The sequence below is a fragment of the Orbicella faveolata genome, unplaced genomic scaffold (genome assembly GCF_042242905.1).
Source record: "Orbicella faveolata isolate gen_17 unplaced genomic scaffold, um_ofav_v1 contig_14, whole genome shotgun sequence".
Classification (NCBI taxonomy): Eukaryota; Metazoa; Cnidaria; class Anthozoa; order Scleractinia; family Merulinidae; genus Orbicella; species Orbicella faveolata.
In genome coordinates, this window is record NW_028301541.1 from 16,780,874 (window position 1) to 16,792,195 (window position 11,322).

The following is an 11,322-nucleotide window of genomic DNA, read 5'->3' on the forward strand; positions in this document are numbered from 1 at the left end:
TTTAGTCGCTTTCTTTTCCTGAATTTGGTCCATTTGAGGGAAAATATTATATCAGGAAATATTTGTAGGAAGAATTTTACTCCTTCAAAGTGCCCTTCTTAACGGTTATCATACGGCTTTGAATGTATGTTGTTAAAGGAAGCTTTATGCCAAGTTTTAACGGAAAATAATGTTTCGAAGTGGTCGTTCTACCAACTTTCGAACACTCGTAACGATCTTTCAGCCTTCGTTCGCCTCGGAGACTAGAAGAACAATAGAGCGAAACTCTTTTGAATTTCCCGGCAGAATATTAATACATGCCAAGCTCCGCCTCCACAAACAATAGGACACACGCCGACGCTATAAGGCATTGAAATTGAGAGGTGATAAAATGTATCACTTAACCATCGTATTTAAAGTAACGCTTTGCGCGAGTTGCAATAAACGAAATTTCAGCATGTCATCTGTGCAAGAAATGCAGCGCGTTGCTCGGGAGCTCTTTTTAGAGCTCATTGAATCCCCGGTCAACCCCGGAACGTCGTTTTAACATCACTTTACATGTAATTTCATCAACATAAGAAGTGTTCGGACGGCTCCCATGTGCTTTCAGTTAAAGGATAATTCTTCCACTGAATAAAATACTCTGCCTTGCCCCCTTGATTTCGTTGAGAGACTATGCGCTCAACTTCATAAATACCATAACAACGGGCTTTTGCTTGGGTCGGTACTTATAACTGAGGCCACGATCATAAACGTCATCGAATAGTGATGCGTAAAAGCCGAGCTGCTGTCTCGTACGCTTCGACATGTTATTCCAAAGAGGATTCTAATAACTGAATACTCGAACCTGGGCCTTTTAAATGTTTTCATCAATTAAAACGGTTCCAATTTTGAATAATTATCTCACACATGCAGTAGACAACAATGCTCACTCAGGCGTAAGACACGCTGCGTGCCTTTGCTTTTTTGTTCGGCTCTGGATTTCAAACAAAAATGTCATTTATTTTCCTCTTCATCTTTCGAATAGATAAAGACCTGTGTTGTCTTTTCGAGTAAAAGACTACGTCTGATGAACTGCTTTGACCGGTCGAGTAAAAGAGGACAACGATAAAGTAGAAGAAAGTTTTATGCGCACCGTTCTTTCCATTTGGCAACGCTTTGGAAGAAGAATTTTTTGTGGGAGAACTTTTGGCTCCCGCGCTCAAACTATTTCGAGTGTGACATGTCAACAAAAAAAGTGAGAATGTCGCTGCACACGACTTTGTTGACAAAAGTCTTTGTGAAGAGCGCAGACCGCCTTTAAATTATAGCGCTTTTGTTAGCTTATTACACCTTGGGATTTACTTCACACATCAGACCGTTTGATTGACAGCCGCCGATTCATTGCCGAGAGCAGTCGGAATTCCGACAGCTAATATTTGTAATTATTATTCCGCGCATTGAAAAACTGAGCACTGCAAGTATATGTCGCGAAAGACAATAGAATTCTGCGCGATGATCGTAAGTAACAGGAATTTTGGCAATTTTCAAAGCTGGTTTTCTCTAAAGTGCGGCAGTTTATTTCCAGATCAAAACTATTTTTTATTAGTCTGTCTTAAAGTCTTTACAAATACGCAAACTCTCATTTGGCAAGTTAAAATCCTGTCGCGTGAGCTTTCTCTGGACTTTAACCTAATTTCCTAATTTGCATAATTGTAGTTTTTCCGGGAAAAATTTCCTCTTGATTTGCGACATGTTGCAGGCGTTTATTGGCTTTTTTACTATGACTAAGAGAAAAATATAACTTTAAGTTTTTGTTTTTGAAACTACTGTTGTTTCGATCTTGCAGACGTTGACGGTCCACAACGAACATGACAGTTCGCGAATCGAATTCTGTCATTTTAATAACCACGGACACGCAATTAGTATGCCAGACAGACTCAAGATTGTGTTTTTTAAGTTAGTGAACAGTTTTGGAGACTACCAGCGTTATGTTTTCACTACGTGTGATGGAAGGCAAACAAGTTGCCGAAATGACAGTCAATTCGGTGGAAGAGGAAATGTAATTCGCACATTTAGTAACATGGCTGTGCAAATTAGTGAGTCGAAACTTAATACACTGTTACGTAATAGATTCCTGACTGGGAAAGTGACAAAACGTTACTAAAGCTGATCAATCCGTGTTCATTGCTTCTGAAATCTTCCTCCTATTTCTTTAAGCACAGCTTTTTCGTCGATGAAGAAAACCCGGATTGGCTTTATCCACGATAGCATTTAAGAATGGACACGGACAGCTGGCGTTTAACAATACGTAAAAATCCTTGCAGTTTTGGTTTTACCGTCTTTACCATAGCATTGATTCAGTTTTCAGTCATATATTGCTCACAATTTTACAAGTATCTATAAACCCTGTTATGTAAGGGTCTCCCTGCACCTATCTAGAAGGCCCCAATAGAGAAGATGGGGGTAGAAGCAAAGAGATCCTCCCTACTAAAACCATGTGACGTTATTTTTGAAAACATGCGTAACTCTCGGAAAATTTTTCAATGGCCTCAGACAGTCTTTTTTCTTGACAGCGGTCCACTTGTCGTCCAGTGTAGCTGACTGCAGATTTCTTTCAGAACTGCCAGTTTGAGTGCGTCGAGGTCCTCGTTCTTTACAAGTTCGCAGATATTGCTAACACCTACGATGATTGGATGGCTTGGTTTACCCATATCATCCATCACGAAACTTCTAAGAGTGTCAAGGGCCATTTCCGACTCTGCGACCTCGATGTCTTCCTCAGGAATTTCCTCCGCATCAATACCCCTATGACGTAGCGTCGCTGTCTGACGTGAAAACAGGCTGCTGATTTGCTGCGCAGGCCTCCACTCTTCGGGCTTAAACGTGAGCTCTCCGTTTTCATTTCTGAGGGTCTTCATCTCCCTCGCTACCTGCACATGATCGGCCTTGTTTCCAGTTCTTGCAACCTCTTCAAATCTCTTCATCAAGAAGGTCTTGACGTTATCAGTCATTCTGGTGGGTCGTTTGTTATCTTAATGATCAGAGCCTACCCCAATGGTCTAGGGTCATATCCTCTGACAGCGCTGCCACTATCCTCACCTTGGATGAGGTTGATGGCACATCCGGAGCAAACGTCACCCCTGTCGTAATTCCCGCCCATTTCCTCCTAACGCGGTCATACATGGACTCGCAGTCCACCTCAAGATGGTGCTTGTCCGTGTCCATATGGTTGTCTGCCTCTGCTTGGGTCTTGAACGTGTGGAAGCATCCAGTCTCTTGGCGAGAGTAGATCTTGGACTGGTGCCTGACGCTCTCAACCACACTTCCCCTGTGTGTAGCTTGACCAAATGGCTTTATCAACCTCAGCCCAGTATCTCCTTGTGGTGAAACTCCAAGACCACTATAGGGATGAGGCGTCCAGGGCCGATGTCGGTCGCTTTCCACACACGGATGCCACACTCCTCATACTGGAAATTGTTCAACACACTAATACCTGGTATCTTGCTATCTTTGTTTCTCTCCCTGGTCGTGTCCACCTCGACAACCGCTGCTCTGCACCCTTTGATACCACCACGGGATTCTAGTGCTGCTTTCATATCCTCAGCAGTGACGACGTCGTGCCTTTCGTTAACCCAACGCTTTGTGTGTGCCTTCATAACAGCAGTCTTCCTATCCTGTGGCTCTGAGAAATCATATCGTACTGGCCGGTTCTCACCCCTACTTCTCTAAGACTTAGCAACAGATCCCCACTGTGGTGACATCCAGCATTGCATGATCGGAGGTAGGCTGTTGTCACAACTGAATACTCCTGTTTGACTTTGCGCAGCAAGTCCTCTATGATTAAAAGAACGGCAAAGCTATTTTGGGAGCAGTTGTTGAAAATGTGTACAAAACACTCGACTTCATGCTTGCTCTCCACTGTTGCTCTAGTGATTACTACAGTGATATGCCAGCTTCTTCCCCTCTAGCCAAAAAATTACTCATCTGTTCTCTGTATTGCACAAGCAGAAACTTCATTGCCCAGTCCAGTATGACAAGACACGAGTTCTCGTCTAGCTTCTGGAGGATATGTTGCTTCAGGAGTACCCGACGGAGTCCCTCGACAGACTGCAACTACGCTGGCTGGGAAATATTGGCGTTAGATCATTTACTGGCTGGGATTTTCGTTCAGCGTCTGGCTTGCTAAAAATTGATTTAAAACACTGTCCCTAGCTGGAGAAAACGTGACTTGTTTGTTTATCCTGTCTGTGACTTTTTTGCTCGAAAAAGCAATCAATTAAACTGCTTCCGTTCTGGGAGAAAAAAACGCGCGAGTGAGCTCTAAAGTCTAAAGTCTTCCGCCGTGAGACGATAAACCGCAAGCGGTGGTACTTACTCCCAGCGCCACGCGCTGCAAAAAATTATGCAAATCAACGCAAGCGTGATGCCATGCCCGAAAATGATGGCTCCATTGTCATTAATTGTCATAGATTGTTACGGTTTATCTTTTTCATCAACCAGTAAAAATTGCATAACACCAGCAGCTGTCATTTTCAATAACGTAATAACACTAGTATCTCGAATGGCCAAATCCGTTAAAAACGTTCTTTTCAATGGAACACGGCCGATCTCCAGGATGTCCGCTCTTTTGTCGTTCCAAAAGTCTGAAGAAGCCGTCACTTCAGAAAACCGCTCCTGGCGCTATTGTGCTGCAAGCAGTCAGCAGTTATAAAGAAACCGTGGAAAGCAACTTAAAGGTTGGTAAATTCATTCCTATAATTCTCTTGCTTGCACACGCGGCAGTGATGGTACATAGAACTGGAATCAGTGACACTGTTCGCTTTCTGTTTTACCTTAATTCTTTCATTTATAGACAACTAAATTTAAAAAGGTATCGGTGGCATAAGAACCTAGACTCTAAGGTGTTCATTTACAATCCTCTTTTGCAGTCATTCTGAGTTATTTCGAGGGCTCCGCTGATAAAGGAAAGAAACGAGATCTGCCAAACCTGAGATCTGCTGTGAAAGGGACTTGGCGCAGACAAACAAAGCAGCTGGATAAAGGGTAGGCATAATGTTCTGTTCTAGTCGTCTGCATCGGTGGTCAACTTTTCTCTCTTGATGCTAAAGTAATCAAGTAAGGTGATCTCATTGTACCATACACTCATCGTTTCGCTCATAGCATTTTTGGGTTGCTATAAACCTGCAAATTTGCTTAATCAAAAATTTCCGAAAGTTGCCGGAAGACGAGGGACAATGGTTTGCCCTCTTTTTCAGTCTTATTGGGTACATTAAATGCCTTAATCGTGGTTCAGTACTAGCATAACGAGTTAATGTTTGTCCTCTGGAAAACAAGGGACTATCGCGGGCTGCTCACCGGAAATGGCCGTCAGGTGAATTCATTCCACACTGTTCGCTGACTCTTTGAGAGAAACGCTTTTTATTTTGAGACCCTAAACTTATCAATGTATCGGCGATTCAAGATTTCCCGGAGTTAATTTAAATTTGCAGTCATTCTGAGTCATTTCAAAGGCTGGAGAGAAAAAAAGAACAGAGACTAAGGGAAGACATCTGCCAGATCTAAGTTCCGCTGAGAAAAGGACTTACCAAAGAGACAAAGCAGCTGGATAAAGGGTAGGCATATTTGCTTATATGCGTTAGCTCGGACTGCATTGTTGGACATACAACTATCCTCTCTGATGCTAAGATAAAGGGATCATTGTACCATACAATCAACGCCTAGCTCATAACACTTTTGTATTACTTTAAATCAGTGCAACTTTGCGTGATGGAATTTTCCGAAAGTTGGCTTCGTCCTGGTTACTTGACCGTAGCGAGTGAGCCTTCCAAGCCTGTATGTTGCGCTCACACTCTGTGTACTCGAACCTCAGCCTACCCCTCACCTCTTCTGTCATGTCTGCTTTGTCTTGCATCTCTGTCACCTCTCTAAGTACTCCTTCCAGACTCTAACAGCGCTCACATTCGTAGCAGTGTTGGTGATCACATTCGCTCCTAAACTCCCATGCACTACTGTCAGTTAGTGCTTGGACCGTGCAGTGATCACCGCAATGTTCACCTCGTCCGATGTGTGTCTTGAAATCATTCTTCAAGTACCTTTTTCCATCCTTCAGTAATTTCTGAGTGCATGGCAATCACGATGGTGCCCTGATCTGTTAAGCCCCCCAACATCAAAAATACCTGGTCAAATGCCTCTGTACCCCCTGCAGTGGTGTTGTCAAGTCCCTGAAGGGATTTCTGCATAGAGGCCGAACACACCTCAATCAGTCGGTAGAGAGAACGCTGGCTCGCTGGCTCGAACTCTTGTTCTTTAAAATAGTCTAAATATTTTCTGATGATGCGTGAAGGAATAACGGTCCTAATGACCGCTGGTATGATAATCTTCTCTCCCAAGTCAAGCTTGAGAGCTTTTGTCCCGAACGCCACGTCCTGGACAAATTCTGGTCTTGAGATATATTCAATGAAATGATCCACGTTTTCGTGCTCGATCCTTGTACGGGAACTAGGAATTTCGGGGAGTGGTTGGCCTTTTCCAGCTTCTGTTGCATGCTGGCGAGCCTGATCAATGCGCCATTAAAAAATATATATATAATAAAAAAAAATAAAACAAAAAAACAAACAAAACAAACAAAAAACAAAATACAACAACAACAACAAATCAATGCACCATTTGGAGAGCCCAGGGATCATCCCTTGAAGCTCAGCACTTGATAAGTCGTCTGCAAAGAGGGAAAGGATCTGTCGCTTTGTTTGCCAATGACCTGCTTGCTCTAAAATGTCGACAAGACCAGAGTTGGATCAAAACGCTTGCGCTTTCTTTGGTTGTCTCTGTTTGGATCCAAAAGTACCTCCGTTTGTAACGCCTTCCAAACCAGTTCTTCTTGGTCGGGAGTGATGACAGACAATGAGGTCGCTATAGTCTCTTTAGCTTTGCGGATGTAATATCGCTGCTGGGTGTCAGAGACGTCGTCCCAGGTCGTGTTCAGGGTGGACATTACAGAGCTGTACAGACCAACTGAGATGCTGTGGACAGCTTCGTTTAATTTCTGCCGTTTGCTGTTTTGTTCCTCCATCTCGTCAGCCCATATACTAATCTCTTCTTCTGGTATCGAGACTTGGGACGAATGGGACTGCAAAGAAACTGTTTCTGACGCCTCACCAGTGCTTGACACCTCTGCACACACCGTAACTGGCATTGTGCTCCCCTCACAAACAGTAATGACAGAGAAAGTGGCGGAATCAGACTCCTCGATATCGTCTCCAATCACCAAAGTGGCTGAGTAAGGATCGTGAAGCGTAATAAAATGGATTAGCAAATTGTGAACAAGATTATTAACAATTCCACAAGATCTCCAATACATGTAACTGTGGAAGTTCTATATGTGTTTCCTAGTCGATGCCAAAGGGCGCGCTCGCATTTTTGTTCTCGTTGGTGTCCTCAAGCACTGGTCATTATTTAAGCGTGGTTGAATTTTAGTTAGGACTGAGACCAAGTTGCCATTCAGAAATCGTTCCCGACGCGTGATCGGAAAACTCGGATAAACCGCTATCTTTATAACTAAACACGCCTAAACGATTCAAAACGGCCACCCATTGAAGAAAAGACAGAAAAACCAATAAAGGTACCTTTTATTCATTTTGTCAGTCGCTATAAATATCAGGGCACCTGTGGGGCGCATCAAAAAATCCTCTGATTACTAAGCTATGAATGGCCAATGTGTAGTAGCTTACCTGCTCTCCAGACATGAAACAGCGAGCCTTACGGGATTTGTAGTGTGCTCCGCGGCAGTTGGAACACACAGCTATCATTAAAAATGATAATGATAAATAGATTAACAATACTGACCAGAATGACCATGACGATCACCATCAACGTGAGTCACTCTTACCGTCACCGTAACCATCGTCATCATGGTCATCGTCCTCGTACCCAGCTTAACTAAGGATGGCTGCCCAGTCTTATTAGCCCATTAAGATTATTTCGGGCAGCTATGTGCTCTTTTTATTTTAACTTAGTTTTGTTCATTTAATTTCTAGCTGAGTGCAAATAAAGTCGTTGTTGTTGTTGTCAATCTGGTTTGTGCACTCACGTAACACCAAATTAAAGTGCTGTAATTTCCTTTCATGACAGCTAAAGAAAGGAAGGCGAGTGAAATAATGGGCGGTGGGCGTCCCTTGCAGCCGCCACCCACCTTCCCATTCCCTCTAGGCCCCCTCCTAGTTCCCCTTCTCCCCATTCTCTCCCATTTGAAGTCATTTTGCAGGCAGGGTGCCTGATCAGCAAATTACCGCTTCAGTCCACCTTGAAGCACTACTATATTGCCCCCCCCCCCCCCCCTCCGTTCTCATTCAAATACAAAAAAAAAATGGCATGGGATTACGTCTGGCTTCCTTCCCGTGGCATACTCCAATAAAAATTAAAATTTACGTACTGACCATATGAACAAGCACAAAGTAAAATACGCACCTTCGAAATAAAGTTTTCGTTTGTATTTATCAGTCAAGCCCACCCTGCAATTCTGAGGATTATGGCTGCCGTCTGGCTGCACTCAGTTTGTACTTACCCGAGCCGATGGGAGCTGTGGCATGGTGAAATTGATAAATTTCTTCCGACAAGGTGGTGTTTACGCGGCGCGGTTTCTTAATAGTTTTCCTCGGTCCTCGATGACTTGGATACGAGCATGTGTTGCTCTTTCTGCCAGCCCAGTCTGTAGTTAATTTTTTTTCTATGTCCCGGGCTTATTGTCATTGATATTTTCTCGTTTTCGGTTGCAACAAAGTATCCAGCTCTATTCAGGATCAGGTCAACCTCATTAACGTTTTCGTCTCCGGTTCGCTGTTGCCCTGAGCTCACTCCCAGGCTTAGTAGATGTGCAGTAATGTCTAGCTTACATGCCAACAAGGGCACAATCTGCGACCCCGTGGCGTCCAGACTACAGGCAGAATCAGTAGAACTGAACGAGCGAGTCAAAGTAACATTCATATTGCAAACTGTAACATCAGCTGAATTGGATCAGTGTAAAGAATCGACTACATTTGTCTGCAGATGATAAGATAAGGAATGGAAAATTATCCTTCCTGAAGTGTACTTCTACCAAAAATCAGAACCGCTCAATATTTCAAAGAGTTTGACAAAATGCTCCGGTGAAGTATACTATGCAAAGCCACTGTACTAATCTGAAAAAGTAATGTGTTGCTCTTAGTCATAAATACCTGGAATGTGTCGCAAATTAGTCAAGTGTGAAATATTTCCGGGAAAAACAACAATTATACAAATTAGGAAATTAGGTTAAAGTCGTGAGAAAGCTCACGCGACAGGATTTTAATTTGCCAAATGAGAGTTTGCATATTTTTAAAGACCTTAAGACAGACTAATAAAAAAATAGTTTTGATCTGGAAATAAACTGCTGCACTTTAGAGAAAACCAGCTTTAAAAATTGCTAAAATTCTTCTTACTCACGATAGCCACGAAGTGATGATATTTGCAAGCGCTCCAAGGTAAGTTATTTTTAACCAAATTCGTTTACATCGGAGAAATAAGCTGTTTACAGGCTTGGAAGTATGTACAGCTCGTATAAATGAATAAGGCTAATGCGAAAAACCTAAAATCATTCCTGGATGTTTACCCAAATTTCCCGTCCCACATGACCAAAATAGCACCAAAAACTAGGGGGTGGTCTAAATTCTACGAAATCTATTTTATTTTACTAAAAATACCACCGGTCGTTATCTTATCTGATAGGGAAAAAATGCTGAGAGTTTCGAGGGAATCGGCCGACCTCAGCCCGATCCATGGACCCTGCCTGGTCCCTAGCGACAATGACACTTAAATGGAGACTATTGTGATTATTATCCTTGTTATCCTTTCCAAATATTTTTTCGCAACACGCGGGGTCTAAAGATTGGAGAACATCACTCGGATATTTCCCGGCTTTAGCTGGACATATTAAATCACGTGACGCATTTACTCCAATTGCGTGCGAGCGAAAATATTTCATGGATTATAAAGCTAGGTAATATATGTGACTGGTTGTTAATTTCACATGCTGAGCTCAGTAACTGCTCGCAGTATCGTTATTCGTGATGAATAACCGTTTACCAAAATCTGCCTTTACAACACGTCTGCGATATTAATTTAATTAAAACGCAGAAATTTGAACGTTAAAACGTTTCTAATGATAAGGAAAATTGATGTAACTCTCATATGAAAATACAGACAACTTTCAATTTTGCTACCATTTTTTTATGATAATTACTTAAATAAGGCCCCATCTACACTACGCCGGAGAAATTTGAAAACGGAATTTTCACCCTGAAAACGCATCAAACGTTTTCCGCTCACATTACGCCGGAGAAATATAAAAACGCAAGAATCATCGGTCATTTCTACTAAAAGTTGGTGGATATTATCTGCATATTGTATTAAATCATCTTCCCTTCATGGTTTGAAAACAATGAAGTAAACAAATTGCTAAAACAGGTCTTAAATAATAATTTTCAAGCAAATAATAATCTTATAGCATGTACCAATGAGAAAACACCCTGTAAGAACACGAATGCTATAAGCTGAACTTCGACAACTCGATAGAAACACAGAGCTATCGATCCAAGCTGTTGACATTATGATGAAGCGGACAAAGGGAGTTTGAATTTTGATCACCGAAATAAATGAGTAACTTTCTTTACTTTTTCCTTCAGTGTTTCCTAAAATTAATAGAAACCATTTTTTATTTCGCGTTCCTATCGGGTTGTAAGAACAGAAGACAAAGTTTGTAGCAGGAATTTCTGTAATTTTTTTCTGTAACCAGAAGTGAAGGTTTGAATGAGAAATGCTCCGGCAACGCGAGCAGCGGGCAATGTATATTCATGACTGCAAATAAAACCTAAAGTGCTCGATAGCGCTCAAATATTAATTCACGAATATTCTGTTGGGTCGAATTCCGGCTTACGGAAATGAGTTAATTTTGCCGCTGAGGCTTTATTTTCTCAGTATTCCAGTTTTTTGATGGTGGTCTTTTATATCTAAAATAGAAATAGTGGTTCCTGTAGATTCAAACTTCTTCATCTACATGAGCTCAAACTCAGTTCGTAAAAAGAAAATGATTAAAAAAAAAGGCTACATCGTAAACAATAATGCTACACAACAGCTTTATACTGCGATTCATATTCACACAATTTTCTTATATCTATCCTCCTGATGTGCGCAGTATAGAATGGCGTCGAATGGTGAGCGACTAACTAAACCATACTTTTAAAGATAAACAGTTTACATTAAAATATCCCAATACGAGAAAATCAAAGTTAGGTGTCAATCAGGTTTTAAATAACAATTCTAGTTTTCAATTCACATTCTTAAACTGTCTGC

The 11,322-nt window shown here is 41.9% G+C and overlaps 1 pseudogene; it reads right to left on the bottom strand.

Moving 5' to 3' along the window:
- Window positions 1-2,464: 2,464 nt before the first annotated feature.
- Window positions 2,465-3,593, bottom strand: LOC149114265 (uncharacterized; annotated as a pseudogene).
- Between the last annotated feature and the right edge of the window lie 7,729 nt (window positions 3,594-11,322).